The following is a 15,246-nucleotide window of genomic DNA, read 5'->3' on the forward strand; positions in this document are numbered from 1 at the left end:
TTCCGACCACAAAAACCTAGATTGCCACCTTCACCATTGGCGTAAGAAATGCTTCAAAGAATCTAAGCTTAAAGTTTTCTCATGACCCTATGGATGGATATGTTTAGTAATATTTTCATTCGATTTAGCGTTGTCAAATTAGTATACAAACACAATTAGACATTTATCCAAGTATATGCGTTTTTTTTTACTAATAGCATTAGCATTAGTTCTTTGGGTCAAGAGAAACTAAATTATTTAGCGCTCTTATCAATAGAGTGTGAATTTGATTCTAAAATTAACTTCCCTCGGGTGATTAATAAGTTCATCAGCTGCAAGAATAGAATATTCAGTGTTCCATCTACTGTTACTCAAAAGTGTTTAGCTTACAGTACTATATTTATTGAGGAAGATACTATATTTAATTTTCATGTTTTCAGAAGAATGGAAACGCAGAGTATTACTTAGAAGAAAAGAAATGAAATTTTTCGGTTTAACGTCCCATGGTTATGCCCTTTTAGGTAAAGGAAGACAGATGATTAGGGCAAGTAAATGACGGATGAATTGGTGGGACGAGAATCTGGGAGAAAACGCACCACGAGAAAACCCACGGACACGATGTAGTACATCACAAATTACTTGGCCGGGGATCGAACCAGGGAAGCACTAGAGGTAGGCGCCACTGAGCCACCGTGTCTCCCCACTTACGAGAAGAAAAAGCAATGTGAATAAGACTTGACGATAAGATACAGTCAATACTCCATCATTTGAGATATCATGGTATCTGAAAAAAATGTCCCACAAGCTTGAACTTTGTACATATATTTCAGTAGTTAATAGCTGCATTTTATTTCGGATTTATATTTTTTATAATGGACGACGTGCAGTTTGAACATAATACAGATGACAAGGTTCTAATAGGAGCCACCTAGGAGTATGAACCAAATGTAATATGATGTTATAGTTATTACTTTATTTCAAGTTTCTGGGTGCATAAATTCTACTTCGTGTGTGTTATCTCTACAGAAAGGCTGCTGTGGATATTAGAAACTAGTTAGAATTAGCAGAAGGCATATATGAAATCAACCTTGAGCTTCCTAACTTAACATATGTTGTTTTGTTACAATTGGAATTTTGTAACTTTTCCTATTCTTGCAACTGCTCAAACTATTATAAAAACATTTTTTTGTATAAGGACACGGAGGTTCAGTGGTAGAACGTCCACCTTGGTGCGTGGTGTTTCTGATTCAATTCCAGCTCGCGCCAAGTGGATTTGTGGTGAACAAACACTGGTATGGGTTTTGTATGGGTTTTCTCAGGTTTTCCCGTTTCCTTCATTCTACCATTTTTCATTCATTCTCATGACCATAGTCTCCTTTAGCCTACACAGCCCATTCTCCTAAGTGTGGGATATTAAACTGAAATATTTCACTTTTCTTAAGTATATCAAATCCAGTTCTTCAGTCGCATAGAATAACGGACAAATGTAACAGAGATAATACTAAGAACTGCGTTAAAAGAGAAAATGCAATTATAACAATTTATGAAGTTCTTGTGATATTAATAATGTTTTGTGTTCGTCTGTTTGGAGCTTAATGTTCTTGTTCAGCAGCGAAGCTAATGAGACCTCTCTCGCCCCACTTATTCAAAGGAAGTCAAAAATAGTGGTGCATGGCAACCATCACCTTTCACATCAGGTGCTTGTGAATCTTCACGATAATGAGATCTCATAAATCCGCAATGTAAATACTATGGCAAAATCGTGGCAAACAACATCAAAATCGAGTTGTGTCACACGACACCGTAGCAAACAACATACCATCAGTGTAAGATAGATGTCAATCTGGAAGACACAAAATAGTCATGGATGGAACAACAAAGGCAATACCCGAGAAAAGTATTCGATGACTGTCCACGCAATATGATGTTAGCACAGGTTCCATGAGCAGGATTATGCAAGAACGTAAGTGGCATCCACACAAAATGGAAATGGAGCAACATCGATTCGAATCGGAGGATGGAAGGGTGCGTTAATCAACCGGAACGTGGCTGTGATTTAAGGCGAAATATTTTTCAGAGTGATGATTCTTTTTATGTCAACGGGGAGGTAAACAGACATAATGTGCGTTATTTCATACTCGTACATCTTAATCCACATTGGTAAATTCAGGAAATGTTTGGGACAGGAAGATGATTTGCGTCGTGGCATACGAGATAATATTACACATATTATACAGTCCATTTTCCATTCAAGGATCAATGAATGCCGAACACTGTGGTAATTGTTATGGGTACGGTATTATCTTCACGTGTATGCCGGACGCTTTCTTCCCAATGTTCTTCCAACACGATAGTGTACCACCTCATTATAGGAACAATACAAGAGAGTTCCTTAATCTCCAATTTCCTAGTACGTGTTACGGCAAACGAAGACTAACTGAATGATTAGCTAAATCACCAGACCTTGCGCCATTTGATTTTTATCTGTGAAACCATCTTAACCTTTATACACCGGGCAGGGATTTGAACGAAATCGTACTCTCACGATGGGGGCCCTGGTGACCCTCCTAATTATCACAGGGTAATGATTGATACCCTGAACACTGATGAAAGCTTATGAAAAATAGAATTTGGGGGACCCCTTACAAAATGAAACTAATGTGTAGGCAATACACTTGTGGCAATAATATTTAAAAACGGTAGCTATTGGTGCAATACAGAGCGAGATAAAAATTAAGAACAAAATTCCTACAAAAACGCTCTGTATATAATTTGCGAAGGGCTGTTGTAGACCTTCACGTTGTCGGACCTGGTGACCTGCCTAATTATCACAGTCATGGTTCTACATCGTTGGAAAGCTTATTGATCGCTTATGATCAATACAAAGCGAAATAAAAATTCAGAATGAAACTTATAGCAAACAAACTATGTACTTACTACTACTACTGACTGTGGTACCAGCGATAGCAGTCTGGGACGCACAGTGGGACATCGCAGCCAGTACAAAACTTCCAGATATCTTTACGAACCCTATTTTTTGTACAAATTCGACGGTGTCTATGGCGTTCGAATTTGGAGGAAATATGTTCTAAGATGTCCCTGGATGTATTTTTTCTGGCTAGACATCCGTGCCCAGGGACAAATTGGCGAGTGGGTACCCCCTCTTTCTCCAGCGCAATCAATCCACGCACAACCTGCTTCCGAAACTCCATATGTATCGATGGAGCGTTGGGACATACTACAAATAAATTCATCAGAACGATGTTGACGAGATGGAGGAACAACTTCGTCGGTGACTTCCTGATTCTTCTCGCTGCTGAGTACGAATTGGCCATCCCATCCGCCAGAGCAATATATCCGATATGCAAGTTGTAGTCCTGAACTACATCAAGCTTATGGGCACCTCCATCTGCGGATACGAATGTCCCGATTTGTGATGCAGCATGCATATTTATGAGAACATAAACATCGCGTTTATCCTTCCACCGTAATGTAAATGTGATTTACGTCAAAAAACTGAGACTAAAAAAATGACCAACTTTGCCCGTCCCCCTCATATAAGCAAGCACGAAAATTTTACAGAAGAAATGAAACAAAATAATATGTAATTGATAGGGGTTTGTAAAGTTAGACGGGAAGGTAATGGGGAGTTGGGAAGCAAAGGATAGAGAACGTTTTTAAATGAAAAGGGCTATCATAACGGTGTAGGAATAATTCTTGGTAAGTGATTGAAAGAGAAGGTGCTGAAAGTAGGATTTGTCGATGGCAGGGTTATGACGTTAACCCTTAAAGAAAAAAAAAAAAGAGAATCTAAAGGTGAATACAGACATGCGCACCGACCACTTCGCATACAGCTGAAGAAATAAAGGAAAATTATAAGAAAATACAAGAAATTATGGACAGGGAAAAGACGGGTGCATGACTAACTGTAATGAAAGATTTAAATGCAGTTGTGGGACAGGAACAGGACGGTAGTGTCGTAAGTAAATATGATTAAGGGGATCTTATACCTTTTACCACTGGTTTCTCCTTCCCCCTAAGATAACATGTAAATTTTACTTCATGAATATCTAACGAAATATGGTACGTAACAACTTAAAATTTTCCATATGTATACAGAAAAGCAGTAGAAATTAGATGGTTCTTTCAATTTCATGCTTAATGACGCAGATCAAGAGTAAGAACTTTTTCAGTAACAATGTAATGGAGTATATATTGAAGGTTGTGTGTTCCAATTTGATCTTCGCGAACAGATATCCTGCTGACAGGCAGGGATTTCCCTCCCCGTCTTAAGTCCTTTTCCAATGGGTGTGGTAAAACGCCGCGGGGTGCCACCCTCATCCCATTTTTTTCCTTCGTTTCTGCAGACCGGATAGAATATTTTCTGTAAACGTCACAAAGGAAGAACATGATAATTTGAAATATTAGCTTCTTGCGATTTCCTGCTGTATGATGTATACTGCCAAAGTAAAGATCTGGTAGAGAATGTCAATTTCTTCATCAGTAATAACTCTACTAATAACTAACACTAACTACTAATTACTAATAATTTACTGTTAGCCACTAATTTCATATTAGTAAGTTCCAACTCTTTGTTAACGCTGCCTCAACAGTAGAAAATAGGAGGGGGCGGGGTAAATACTTTCGAGAGCAGGATCAACAATTCGATACAGATCATGGTTGAAATTTAGCTTTCCTTTGTAGGTTGCAGCATTAAGTTTGTATGAGACGTTTGCATCGATACAAACTACATAATTACTGGAATTAGAAATTCATGGCAGGTGGTTACTTCTACTTTCTAGCAGCATTAGCTATTTAAATAATTTTCTGGAAGTAATAATAATAATAAAAAAAAAAAAAACAATTTTACTTAAAGATCCAGGGTAAACGGCTCCTGAACAGGACGTGTTATCAACTCCATGATCTTCAAATACACTCTCAATAATTAGTCAGGTTTCTAGCTCAGCAAGCCACTATCGCACTTCACATCTCTCAACAACTGGCGTTTCATGGTTGAATGAACTTTCTCTTTTTCCTGAAATCAGCATTGCAACCTTCTGTCTTAATATAAAAATTTTTAAATCTAAATATTTAACAGAATAAGGAGATATCACTAATAAGTTTAATTTCGAGAGTACCCTAAGTAATACAAAGTACATCGCACATAATCTTATTATTAACTTCCTGGTAAGATAGGAGACAAGACTTGAAACTTAAGGCTTTTATAAGATTCAGGAGTGGTAGTTAAGTCTTGCGAGTGACATCTTTCTGGACTATCTTCTCAAACGTGAATCAGTTTTATCAAAAACGACTCAGGTGATTCTGCTTATATTTCATAAATCAATATTTAAATCCAATAACCTAAGAGCAATGTGTAAAACAAATTCTTATATAAAAAATATGCAGAAAAGGCAATTTCCTGTTGAGTCTGAGTTTTTTTTTTTTTTTTTTTAAATAAATAAATAAATAAATACGGCACGCGATCTTATTGATACTTCCTTCAACTTGCAGAAATAACTGTTTCGGGTTGCAATACATCTAGTTTACGTGAGGTAAAAGGGGTAAATTCTACCCATGTTTAACGTTTGAACATGCTCATAAAAAATAATTTTCCAGTAAAACCTTCCGAATAAATTATTCGATTTTATTAAGATGTGTGTACATTTATCTTCTTTATCGCATTCAAACAATCCTCACTTCCTGTGATTGAAAATAGTAGGATAAACGGGAACAAATACCCCAGACTTTTGGATTTCCATATTTTAAATAATACAATAAGAAAATAATTTTCTTTGAAGGCGTTCGCCAAAATTGCTAGATTTTGACATAATAAAGCGTATAGTTTCTTTATTTCTTAACAAATGTTCCAATGCATGCATGCAGTTAAAATAGATCAAGACCCTCTTATTCTCCCGTTATTCTGAAAGTTATTTCCATGATAACTTTCTTGGAAAGTATTCGCTTTTGAACAACGAAAGATGTCACTCGCAAGACTTAACTACCACTCCTGAATCTTATAAAAGCCATAAGTTTCAAGTCTTGTCTCCTATCATTACCAGGAAGTTAATAATAAGATTATGTGCGATGTACTTCGTATTACTTAGTGTACTCTCGAAATTAAACTTATTAGTGATATCTCTTTATCCTGTTAAATATTTAATTTTTTTTTTTATCTTAAGACAGAAGGTTGCAATGCTGATTTCAGGAAAAAGAGAAAGTTCATTCAACCATGAAACGCCAGTTGTTGGAAGATGTGAAGTGCGGTAGTGGCTTGTTGAGCAAGAAACCTGACTAATTATTCAGAGTGTATTTGAAGATCATGGAGATGATAACACGTCCCATTCAGGAGTCGTTTACCCAAGATCCATTCAACAGAAACGGTGGATTGAACCCCATGAACGAACTTTCCCGTGAATAAATATACTAAGTAACATTCCAAAAATACAACAGCCCTTCCCGTTCAGACTAGCTTCCGGACCTTTAGATCATGAAGCTTGGGTTCGATACCTGGTGGAAGAGCCTTGAAATTTCAACACATCACTAAGGATTTGGATTCCACTGAAGGCTCACATCTCTTATAACATCGGTGCAGAAAGGAACGCTAAACTCTAAACCCACCAAACCAACCAAGAAAATAAAGAACGGACGTAATAATGTCACAAAAATTTAGACTACGTGAGCGATTTTTTAAAGTTTTCAGACTATGATAGTAAATATAAGTGGAACTAGGGTCTCGAACATTTCTAGTTCTTGTTACTCGGAAATAAGCAAGTATAATATAATATAATATAGTATAATATATTATACACATGGTGTCAGGAAATAACTTCGTAAAGTAAATCCTCGGACGAAAACATGAAAAAACATATAGACCAATCTTGGTGCTCAATTGCATAATTTCAGAGATATTGCCCACAGAAAATTGGTCGTAAAGGTACAAGAAACCAATAACTCGAGCAATATTTTGGAGTTTTGCGAAAACGCCTTAAAGTTTTGTTGTATTTTACTGCAGCATAATATTTTAACAAAAGAGACACTGACCAAAGCTTAAAACCCACTTTATTTTAAATTATAATTTGTAACTGTTTCGGATATCTAGCATATCCTTCTTTAGACACTATCGAAAATAAATGAAAATACAGACATTTTTCGATACAGTTACAAATTATAATTTAAAATAAAGTGGGTTTTAAGCTTTGGTCAGTGTCTCTTTTGTTAAAATAATCAATCCAAAGCCATGAATAGTCTTACTAGCATAATATTATTCAGTTCAAGAAATTTGAGCGAGAATCTTTTAGTGCGGTGACCCGTAACTTTCATTTTATGTTTTCGTGTAAGGATTAGTTCCCCTAAGTTGTTTGATGTCGTTTCCGAACACCCTGTGCACCTGTGAGATCTCGGGTCACGAACTTCATACCAATTACACTGTGTGTGAGTCAAAATTATTTTCTCATATAAGTTCAAATAAATACAGAGAATTTGCGTGTGTGTTAAACAAACAATTGATTTAAACCAATAAAATAATATAAATGGCTCAGAACCAGAGTAAACTCAAATGATTCATATTTTAATTCACTTCTTATATGTATATGCAAATTAAATTAGAACGCTAAATTTCTGACTGTGAACTAACTTGCAGGAATAAAGTATATCTTCTGTACTTTGTAGTGATTTCACTCAGTTTTTCTTTTTCTTGTAAAGTAACTCTTAAAATATTCTGAAGTACAGTACATGCAAGATCAGTACAATTTATCTTTATCAGGTGTTCTCCGTCGATGAGTCTGTAGAATTGTCACTTTTGTAATTAGGGATTCCAGGTTTAAGCCTAGCTAGAGGACAATTTCTCTCGGACTCAAACCGAGTAGTGGTTTGTAACCCACTTGAAACTGTAGGTCTCGTCCTTCATAACCACATTGTTTCATAAGAACGGACTAAAAAAACTTATTTCTATCCATATGTAGTCTAAATAAAGTAAAAGTGTTGTAGCCGTGGCCCCTCCCTTTTTTTAATGAATAACTACAGTTTGAGGGTTCTAATTCGACTGAGCTTGATCTCAATCTCAAGAAGTGACCGCAAACCGGTCCAACTCGAGGTCTAAGGTTGACTAGCTCTTTTCGCTCAGAATCAAGACTTTCATTACAAAAATGTGTAAGCGCTTACGAATTTTATTGAAGATTATGTAACCTAATTGGTTGTCACAAAAAAGCATGATTGGGGGTTTTGTACTCCCCGCTTTATCCTAACTTAGGCTCTAACCCAATCTATCTTAGGCTCTTATCTAATTATTTCTTACTTAAAGGAGCAATTCGACTTAGAAATGAGTTTTTTACAAATTATTTCCATTCGTAGAGTTGAAAATTCTAAAAGGAGTGGTGTTTGTTTGATCGCGATACATTCAGTCGTTAGCGAGTAACAGAAGAAGAAAGATTTTGTGATGACGCCATTCGTGGTCATGCAGTGAGAGCAGGCTTCCATACACAGTGCCTCGTTATTTTTGTAGAGAGGTTTGTGAGAGGAGCGGTGGCACGTTCTACGTGCGGTTTCCTTTTTCAGAACTGAATGCAAAGACAGAAATGTCATCTGCGTGTAGAAAATGATAATATCTGATGGTAGGCTGCACAAAAGTTTTTTTAATATTATAAAACGTAGTTTTTCCTACAAAGTATAAGTTCAGCGTTTCACAAAAGGAACTGAAATTTCGAAACCAATACCATGTAAATAAATGGCGGATTAGGCTGTTAGAACACCTAAGTACTTTTCCTTTAATCATGGTTCTGATTTCCAAACATAAGTATGTTCATTTTCACGTTTTGTTGCAATTTCAATGCTGACCTTATAATTTTGTGCTTTAAGATATGTACAGGAGAGCGACATATGTGGCAAAAATGAAATAACATCTGTAAAGTTGGCCAGAATACGAAAAATACTTTACCGGTTAAATCTATTTTATTCGCATCGCTCTCCACGGAACAACTCTCCTCACCCGTTTCATCATCATTGTCACTTGATACAGAAAAATTAAACGATGAATCAATGTCCTGAGGAAAACTGTCATCGTCACTGATTCTTTCTACAAGCCGGTATATTTCACTCCCCAATTCCCATTGTATAGCAGTTGTATTTACATTTATTTCTAAAGTAGTACCTTCAGAATCATGAGTGACACCGTCGCTATTACCTCTAATGCCTCGTCTTGACTACAAACGTCAACTGCTTCTTGTACGATATTTTTACGTTGGTAACTGGACATAGATCGGCGATTGTTCAATGGCTCGGATTCTAAACCTTTCAATATACTTATGCCCGGTTGCACCAACCGAGGATTCATCCGTGGATAGGGATTAAACTAAAGTTAATCATCGCAGTGAGGATAATGTGTTGCACCAACACTGATCTGAAGATTATATTGCCAGATCGTCGAATTAAGATTAGCCATCGAAAACGGGAGTTTAATCCTTGATAACGTCGTGATCAGCTGTGTAACGTTTAAACTCCCAGTTTTTTCCTCTAGCATTCAAATGTGATACAGTACTATTAATACAATCCTATTTTGGACATTTATAGGGAATAGGCCATTTGAATATATGTTTGGGCCAAACTACACGGCATTTTACAGATGCCGAATGGAATGGAATGGAATGGATCAGCTGTGAGTAGAGTGAATATGCTTGCAAAAGATTTGGATATTTTAGGTGAATCTGAAGTGCTCGAACAGATAGAATATGCTATCCGACCTAGAAGAATAATGAGACAAGGAAAATCCTTTTGAATACTTCAACGATGATGCATTTTGTAATTGTTTTCTCCCGTCGAAGTACTCTGTTTTGTTGCAGGATTGCTTGCAGAAGATATCAATAATTTGGCTATTTATGTGGTTATGTGGCTATAAATGGTGTTACTGTGCTTATTTCAATTGTTCCTAAAGCAAGAAAGTGATATTTGTATCAATAAATATCTGTCATTACTACAATGGACCGATTAAAGTAGCATACTTGCACTAATTCTTTATATTCATTGACTTATTTATTATAGTTTGTGAATTGAAGAAGTGTAGTTTTTAGTGGCTACCTAGTAGAGTTGGACAATGTAGGTTAAATTTACCTAACATTTAAGGTAATTATATTTATAAGATTCGACCTTGCTGCAAGACGCTCTCTTGGGGTCAATTATATTTTATGGTATACACTGCAACATTCGTTCATTTAACAGGTCTATTGGCATTTTAAATCTTTACAATTTTGGTTTATTTGGGCTGAATATGCCCTTGTATATTAAATACTGCAGAAATAAGTGTGAAAAGAAAAGTAATAAACCGAAGCAGAAAATTGGAACATTAACTTTGTATGTCATACACTAGAATTGCTCTCATCCTTACATTAAATCTGCTAGCATGTTCTGCAAATTTTACAATAAAAACTATTGATTGCTGCCATCGTGCTTCTACCAATAATCGTGCCCCTATACTTGATGTGTATATATATTTTTAAAAAATATAAGCAAATTTTCATTATAATTTCCGGTGCACCTTTACTGCACGGATCCATAGATTTGTAAAATTTACAGAACAAATTTGTAATAATATTTTAACAGACTAATGTGTTACTAATCGAAATATGTTTTCTTCTTACCTGAAGACATCCCAAATACATAGCTACGTAAAAATATATTAGTGAAAGTCGAACCTGTTATTCGCGGACTTGGCAAGATTCTAGATTACTGGTCCCCCTTCCCATTGATCAGTAATAAAGACAGAAATCAACGTGCCGTGCGGGGCTCTAACCCGCCTTCACTCGCTAACGCTCGCTCGGCTGTACTGTGTAAATTAAATGTATATACTTTAGTACAGAAAGAAATCAACCGAGCTACTAACCTACATGGGGGACCAGTAATCTAGAACCTTCCCCGTGGACTTTCCTATAAGGTAGCTATTAATCACAGTATATGAAGTAAAGTATCTGAAGACAATGTGCTAATTCATACTGCGCAACGACAAATGTCTGAGCTTAAGAGGTTCACATAATTGTGAAATTTACGTTAGTAATGTGTTATGTTAATTTGAGCATTTGTGCTGTATCGCCGGACTACACGAAAATCGAAGCAAAAAAAAAAAAAAAAAATACATTTCATTAGATTAGATTAGATTACATTATATTAGGTTAGTGTTAAGTTTAGACTTACCCCTCCATTTTTTTATATAAAAATTAGGAAAATTTACAGGAGAAATGCAGTAAGAAATGATGATTTGAAGTTTTTATGCGTTGTTTAGGTATGTAACTTTGGCAGTAAAGTTATGTTTAATACGAGAAAAGATATGTGGAAGTGGATACTATTTGCAAGACGCGGAAGGTTCGATGATTCAGCAGCGTGCCCATTTTATGTCAAGAGCAGAACCCTTCTAACCCGTTCCTACTCCTACTCTCACTACTACTACTGCTTATACTGTGGATCCGGATAGTAAAATTGCACGTTTTGATGTTTTTACTGCTTTTTTGTAGGTATGAAACTGGAGGAGCAACTCTAAACTTAAGCCTTAGGTTAGGTTAGGTTGAGTTACAAGTCAATTATCTCGAAAAACAGATACGTATAAACTTTTACAGCTTGGAATAAAAAATCAATATATTCGTATAAATATGGAGTCCGGATATAGGTATGGCATAAAAACTACAGTGCAAAAAACAAAACAACTTGTACTAGGTGGCCACTATAAAGCAGAAATGCTACCAACCCAGTCGGGGCAGGGCGAAGCTAGTGGACTCACACGATAGCGAAGAAGTGTATCCGAAAGGAGCGGGCGCGGAGCGGCGTGTACGCGCGCAAGTGAGGGAGTGAAAACATGTGAATTTTGGTAATGATACGAGTTTCAATAGCACTTGTCATGGGTTCATACTAATAACTATCTGCACTGTTTGCAGAAACACATTGTCGTAGTGGCCACCTAGCAGGTTAGGTTGGTTAACTTACATTTAGTTAAGATATAATTCGATAAAACTCAAATATGAGTGTCTGAACTTTGACACATACGCGCCATAAATCATAGCAAGTGTACCTATCCGCCAAATAGTCCCTTCCGCCTACATATGTAATGCCGGTTACATCGAAAACAACCAACAACAAACACTTCCTTAACTTCAACTTTTCCCATCGCATGACTTTCAATAATTCTTCATCAGAAATCAAAATAAATTAACCAATTTACCCGGTAAATTTCCTAAAACTGGTCCGGCGATACAGCACTTAACCCTTAATTTGGAACACAAATATACAAGCAATAAAAAATCGGGATATTACCTATAACGTTTTTACTAACGAACAAATACATTATTCAACATGTAAGGTAATTTGATGCCATATATAGTGTTTGCACTATCCTCGTTTATATCTATACCCACCTTCGCTAACGCACACCCTCGTTACCGATCGGGTCACTCCTCTGCGCTCCTACCGTAACTTGCTTAAATAGCATTCATGCTTTTAGTGACCATCTAGCAAGAGTTGGTTAATGTCTTTTGCGCAATAGTTCTTATCGTATACATACACTGAAGTTCCCCTAAAATGAATTTGTACAAGGGAATGCCTCACCCAAGAATGATTATTTAAGATACAAAAAGTCGATTTACTGAAAAAGAAGTAAATATATGCAAGAAATTAGTGCTGGATCCATACGTAAATCAGCACCGCATCGCGAATTGGTAACATTATGCAAACCCGACAGTCAATTACTAAAATAAACTTTACTTTATAAAGATGACGATATTTACGTACACCAGTGCTACTTTCTGGAATGAAGTATAACCAACTGGCGACGCAAATGTAAACTTAAACCTTTTTTTTTTTTTTTTAGCGGAACTGGCGAGGCGATGTAGATGTAAATCTATATCAAAATTTGGATTTTAAAAAGGTGGTTCGAACAGAGTCGTGGGAGGCGAGACGGGGACACATAACCTCATTGTTGATGTCCCTATTATTCCCCCACTCATACTCATATAACTGTTAAATACAGTGTGATGGTGAGACACGGCAATATGATGAGTTAACCTAACCTAACCTTTCCTACTCTTCTCTACACTTCAAAATAATGGCCTAAACATTGATTGTAAGGTAACCTAACGTAATGTAACATAACTTACTCTACTCTACATTTCGAGCGCTTACCTCTGGTGCGTGGGGTCCCTTGTTCGATTGCAGACTAAGTAAATTTGTTTTGGACAAGATCGTGTCCGTAGGTTTTCTCAGGGTACTCCTATTTCTTCCAATTCTCATTCCACCAATTTTTCTATCATTCACTTGTCTTCCTTAGCCTAAGTGGCATAAACGTGGGACGTTAAAGATTTCATTTCATTTTTCTGCCCTAAATTTTAAAATAGTGGTTAAACATTGAGCTAACGTAACCTAACCTACTCTACACTACCCTACATTTGAAAAAATTGGCAAAGCATTGAGCTAACGTAATCTAACTTACCCTACGCTACCGTATTCTATCCTAATATTCTCTACTTCTCCCTATCCTATCCTATCCTATACTTCAGTGCAAATACCGAACGTTGGATTTTAAACAAGACGGTATTTGTGTGAAGCTTAGCGTAGTTTGTAGTCAAAAATTATTTAAGAAAAATGGACTAACCACCCTTACTTGAAAATGTCTCTTAACAGCCGGATAAAGGAGTTTGATCTGCTAGAAAAAAGCTATTCTTCTATTTTTTTTCAATTTAATATTTGGACCTTAGATATCTATATTGGATTTGGTTTGGAGTTTAGCATCCCTTTCAGCAGCGAAGCTATATAAGATGCGGTCCTACAGCTTAATGTAAGATCCGAACTACATGAGCTTTCGCCGGTTGATCTTCCACGTCATTCCGCTTATCCAAAAAAAAGCGATATATTTTGGAATATCAGAAACAGCTTCTTTTTAGTATTTGATATGACTTTATTATTATTATTATTTGTTAAAGGATATGTTTGTCCAAAAGCATTAAAACATATTTGCCTTCCCGAGCAGTAAACTTTACCCGCTTTTTTCCCATATCTAGTACAAAAGTTACCACATGCTACGCGAATCAGTTTTCAGTTGTTACTGCACTGTTTTAGCCAATCAAATGCATGATATCGCATGACGTCATGCCATAAACGTCATAGTTTTATACAGCTTCCGATTACTCGTGGATAAGTTAATCCTTTCTCACAAACTGTTGGTGCAACGATGTAAGATTCTTATCCAAAGATAAAAATAATCAATGGATTATCTTATCCGATCTTAATCTTCGGTTGGTGCAACCGGGCATTAGAATAGCATTCTTTCTCGGTTTGCGTGTAAATAATTCTCCTGGCATTAGCTTTTCTTCCAGTACACATGGCTACTCGAAGTCGGACTCTTCAAGATGTTTGGAACAAACACGAGTGTTTTTATTTGGCACAAATTTTTTCCTATTGATTTTCTTGAGCCATAATTTATATCGATTTGATGATTTCTCACGACTTGGAAACATAAAAAAAGATACTTTATGTCCTCAGCTTTAATCGCACGAGAATTACAACCGAAAACACAGCACGTTTTAGGTATTTCTACTTCACTTCACAGACACAGCATGCGCTATACTAACACGTGTTTTCTACTTCGCACCAGTGTTTCTTTCAGAAAAAATGTTCCGGGGGGCACACTTAATATTCAGAGGGGCACATTACTTTCACACAGTACTATTATATTTATTATATTATAGACGTATTATTTTCGTATCTTCCGGGGCGCAATCTTACGAGTTCCGGGATATAGTGCCACCACCAAAAGCATGTCTGCAAGAAACACTGCTTCGCACAACACTGTTCTCTCTATATTTTTTATACTAATGCTGTAGCAAAAACAACTAACAAAAACGTCCCTCAAGAACTCAACACAAAGCAAAACTGCTAACGAACCCAAAACACAACCTATTAAATCCACTGCACTATTAAAGGTTTATCAGGTGCGTAGAAAGGAGTAGTTGGTGGGTCACATTGACTTCCTTGTGTAGCTCACCGGTGACGTCAGCATTTACGATTCATCAAAAACAAATGCCTATAGAAGCTGAACGAGACGGCCTATAAAGATTTTTAAAAATACGGGTCTCTTATTTTTTGTTACTCTTTCTATTGCATCAAACTTGTTTTTAACTTGAACTGCTCCTTTAACTGAACTATGTGAACCAAATAACCTCTCAGATATTTACGATTTCTTATCCCTTATTACAAATCTAAAGTAGGTTTAACTTCATGCAAATAATCTTATATATTAGT

The 15,246-nt window shown here is 36.4% G+C and overlaps 1 protein-coding gene across 4 annotated transcripts in view; it reads right to left on the reverse strand.

Annotated features, from left to right (window-relative positions):
• The window catches only part of LOC145664449 (DNA topoisomerase 2-binding protein 1-A-like), a 1,008,895-nt gene that overhangs the window by 742 nt on the left and 992,907 nt on the right, over positions 1–15,246 (reverse strand). The gene's annotated exons all lie outside the window — the stretch shown is intronic.

The sequence above is a fragment of the Thermobia domestica genome, chromosome 11, assembly GCF_964235325.1.
Source record: "Thermobia domestica chromosome 11, izTheDome1.hap1.1, whole genome shotgun sequence".
In the NCBI taxonomy this organism is placed as follows: domain Eukaryota; kingdom Metazoa; phylum Arthropoda; class Insecta; order Zygentoma; family Lepismatidae; genus Thermobia; species Thermobia domestica.